Genomic DNA, 4711 nt, shown 5'->3' on the forward strand with positions numbered 1-4711 from the left:
TGATTTTTAAAATTTCGTATCTCGATAACTATTCGTCCAAGCGCAAAATAGTACAATACTTTTCTGTTTGTCTTAGTCCCCTCTACCTTCCCATGACCGGACGTCAAAGTCTTGCGTAGCACCCTATAATTGGTTTTAATATAATTGCTGCTGATATACTTGATGTATATCTTAAAACACTGTCGTTATAAGAGCGAACGAGACAGTAATAGGAGCGAGTGAGATGAGAATAACAGCAAGCGAAGAAGACTCGAGGATCGGGATTCTCGCTCGCTCCCGTTATGCCCATTCTACACCTAGGGATGATCCTACTTTTACCACATCCGATACCCCTTCTATACCTAAAGCTAATCCTACTTGCAGCTTATCCGAGGGAGTAGTATAAAGTGTAAAAGGGTACACTGTAGTTGTACTTTGGTACGATTGGAAACCAACCAAAGTGTAAACCTTTTACACTTTATACTACTCCCTCGGATAAGCTGCAAGTAGGATTAGCTTTAGGTATAGAAGGGAGTATCGGATGAGCCACAAGTAGGATCATCCCTAGGTGTAGAATGGGCATTACGAAAAATTAATAACACTCTCGTGTTACCGACATTTCATGCATGCAGCACGGAACACAACCAAAATTGGGCACTGGCATTACCCGCTTGAAAAATGGGCGTAGCACAGACACGCACCAAGTAGAGGCTTTATCAGCAGTGCTTGAAAATGGGTGTAGCGAAATAGTTTCAAAAATAAAAATGGGCGTAAGGCGCTGGATTCAACCGTGCGAAAACGGTATCAAGTAAAACGCCGGCGCGGCCGCTTTCAGGTTTCTCTCTGGTAATGATCAGCTGAGCGCCTCGCCTAAACGTTTGCGGTAAGTTACGCCGTGCGCCGCTCCTGTCTGCCTTTCATACTGGTTATTCATTAACTATTACTTTCTAAAATTCAAGAACTAAGCTTCGGAGAGAAATGTGGTAAAGGAAAAATTATCTGAGAATTCAATCAGGAACATGACATGTTTAGGACAAACTTTAGTCTTGAATCACCCTGTATATCTGAATCTATTATAACAATGTAAACTAACAAAGTATAAGTGTCACCCGAACAATAACTACATGATTCAATTATTTGAAAATATTTTGTTACAAAAAGAGCATTTCTATCTTCTCTACAAAAGTAATGATATCGACAAATTGTATAAACTATAACAACGGATATTTTTACAAATTACAATATTTTATTCAATATAATGCAAATTTAAACAAATTTAATACAAATAAATATTTTATTCAGAAATGGCCTTTTCTAATTTAATTCTTGGATACATGTCGGTTGTAACTCACATTATTGTTTATTAAAAATACTTGGTTGGAGCAGTATCAAGATAAAATAAGATAAACTAAAATAAAACAAGATAAAATAAGATAAATAAGATAAAATAAGATAAAATAAGATAATAAAATTAAGTAATTCCACCGGGCATTAGTAGACATTGGTGTACATAATTTTGATCAGTTTACCCCTTGGACTGATCCCTAAAGGAAACTATTAGTTCGACTTTCGTAAAACTTGCTATATAGCGGTTTTTCATGGTATTGTATTCTAATCTGAAACCAAAATAAAAAAAATGGCGAAGCCAAAATAACGGCTCTTACGACCCAAATTTAAAAAAATAATACAATTTGATTAAAACTCACTTTATATAGATTTTTGAGGTTGCTAAATTCGATTCCAACCTCAGAATTACAAAATTTAAAGTGGCAGGTCCAATATGAAAGGTGGGATCACTCACATAGATAGAAAACATGTACGTACGTACACGCGCAAAACTTCAGCCTTCGTTCGAAAATGGTTTAAAATCTGTAAACACTGCCCGAAAAACGGGCGCATATACATGTCTTTTCTATTTCAGCGTGTCTCTACCACTCGATTTTCCAGTGAGTCGCATCCCCTCGAGTATACAAAATGACTTGAGCGTATACTGTTCTGAGCAAATCTGCTACTTCGAATTTTGTAATTTTAAAGATGTAATCAAATTTAGCAACCTCAAAACCTATATAAAGTGAGTTTCGCTTAAATTGTATCACTATTTGAACATTAAGTCTACTTCATTGAATCTACTACGTAAATCTTAAAATTTTGGAATTCTGAATTTGTAAAGAGCGACTCAAAAACTACAAGAAAAATATGGTTTTAATATTTTATTCCCACTGGAAAGCCCCCATTCTGAAAAGGTTAAACAAATTAATTTTATATTTCTGATACCAAATTTGAAATCAGAGATGCTGGAAATTGCTTAAACCATGAACACCTTGTATGCATCCTAGCTTAGTTTCTTATGTTTATTAAAGAATTAATTATCTCTCTCAAATTTGTGGAGTGAAAATACTGCCATGGAGTGAAATGTTTACTCCATTGGAGTTAATATTCACTCTGTTGGAGGAAATATTCACGCAAATAGGGTGAACATTTCACTCCATGGCAGTATTTTCACTCCACAAATTTTAGAGAGATCGGCATTATGCAAGTATACTAATGAAAATCAATATTGTATTCTCATTTATCCCGTATCGTTGGATTCACTTATCGATTTTGACAACTTTGAACCTTCATATGTCTGAAATCGTTCCTATGTTCAACTTAAAATTTTTCCCAGAATCAGCTACTAATTTAGACCATAATTTAATTCGACCTGCGAGGTCCACCAAATGGGCGAAACTTGTGATTGCTCTTTCTTCAGAGAGGCTAAGGAAATAACCAATACTATTTCATAACAATTAAGTATAAATTCTTTGTGAAATACCTTTTATATGTTAAGACACAGAATATTTCCTTCGAATTTTATTCCGGATTAAAGAAAGATCAGCTATACAATTACGATTAGTCTGAAACTTATTAGGGTCAGTGAGAATTTTTTCGAAACTAAAGATGTTTATGTGTATCTATTTGCATCATTCGCAATCCCGCCTTGAAAATCGTAGCGCCCGAAAATTACGGCCAGCCCTGGCTCTCATAGAAAATGTTTCCCCTCCTTCGTTTTCCACCAACGCCACTTCCACTCACTTTCTCATATACACGCGCCACACACACGACGCACACAAATAAATTCAAACACACACACATCGTCCACCACTCCAAGAGCCTCACCCTTGCTAGGTTACCCCTGCCATCCCCACAGGCTGTTGCGGTCCGCTGAATGGCCGAAAGTGGGGGAGTCCCTTTTAGCAGCCCACGCAATCAATAGCAAGACCTGCCGCTTCTACTGAATGGACTTGGCGCGCCCGCCGTACCCCTCGTCATCCTAACCCCCTCCTCTATATTGATTACTACGCCGAGGGTGAGCTAGTGCGAGGGCGTGCGGGGTGCCGCTCTATCGATCGGGCCAGCTGTATTACTGTTCATTCATAAATTTTCGGTTTTCACTCGTAATGTTGCTGCAGACTAGCTTCACGTTATCAAGAAACCTCGACACGTTGGTGCGTATAACTTTACAGACTATTCTCATAAACATTGTTTATGAGAATAAGCATGTTTAATTAATACTTCTATAAATGACTGTCAATATTAAATAAAGTCTATCCAATTACTTTATTCTTTTCTATATGAATTCAATTAGGAAAGTAACTTTAACTAATTCTTACGATCTCTTTTTTTAAATCATGCCTTTAGAAGAATATAGAGGAAGACAATTTGCGTTAATTTGAATTGACTTTTATGAAATTAAATTAAGTAATTATTGATATTGAATCAATATCGTGCTAAATCTAATTAATTAATCTTTCGGAAGTCTTTCGCTTCCAATCAGATTAGCTAACATTGTTTAACTGACTTCCTATTTTTTCAACTTTATTTCTGAACAAAAAGAGAATTGATTAAATTCATCATCAATACATTTCTACTTACATTTACGCGCGCGCGTGTGTGTGTATGTGTCATGAGCTTGGTATGCATATGGATACCAAGAATGACTTGTTACAAGCGAGATTCGAGCGCCCATGTTCCATCGTGGCATTTATAGGGCAGCCAGTAGTCACGTCGTCCCTGAAAGCGTACAGTAACAGACGAGTGAATGGAATTGGTTCGCACATTCTAGACTACAAACTCGTACTTGGACTCATTTCGGTCTGATTTCAGCCAGTCTATTAACTTTCCTGATCTCCCTCAGTTCCAATTGGCATGTCTCCTCTCGCGGGAGCGGGAATCTTTAATTTTAATTCAATTTCCTGTTCAATCTCATTCACAGAACGTCACTGTACGTTATGAGCTTTCGGGGAAAAGCTTCTCTCTGATAGTTTCAAAGAATCGACCGCAAGCAACGTCCCTCTCAGGAATTCGAGGGACGATCTTTTATTTTTAATCGGAGAATTATTCGATGCAGATATGACCAGTATACAGGGTGGCTCATTTTATAATAATCAATTCACTCAAATATCTCAAAATGTATAAGTTCCAGAAGATAAGTTTCAGACAAAAGTTGTAGGGTTTCAAGTAACGTTTACATTACTCGTGCACACATTGCTGGAATATATTGTATCTATACATATATAATGTACAAGAACATATATTATAATAACATAAAAGTCCACAAATATTGCACCATATGGCAAGTATTCAATCAAAATATTTACTTTTACGGATACAGAACCAAAGTACCTGATATTTTTATGCATTTTATGTGTTCGTAAAATTAATCCTCTTCTAAGCTAAACCTCCGTGTTTCGAT

Source organism: Vollenhovia emeryi, unplaced genomic scaffold (genome assembly GCF_000949405.1).
Source record: "Vollenhovia emeryi isolate VEMERY1.0 unplaced genomic scaffold, V.emery_V1.0 DF939145.1, whole genome shotgun sequence".
In the NCBI taxonomy this organism is placed as follows: Eukaryota; Metazoa; Arthropoda; class Insecta; order Hymenoptera; family Formicidae; genus Vollenhovia; species Vollenhovia emeryi.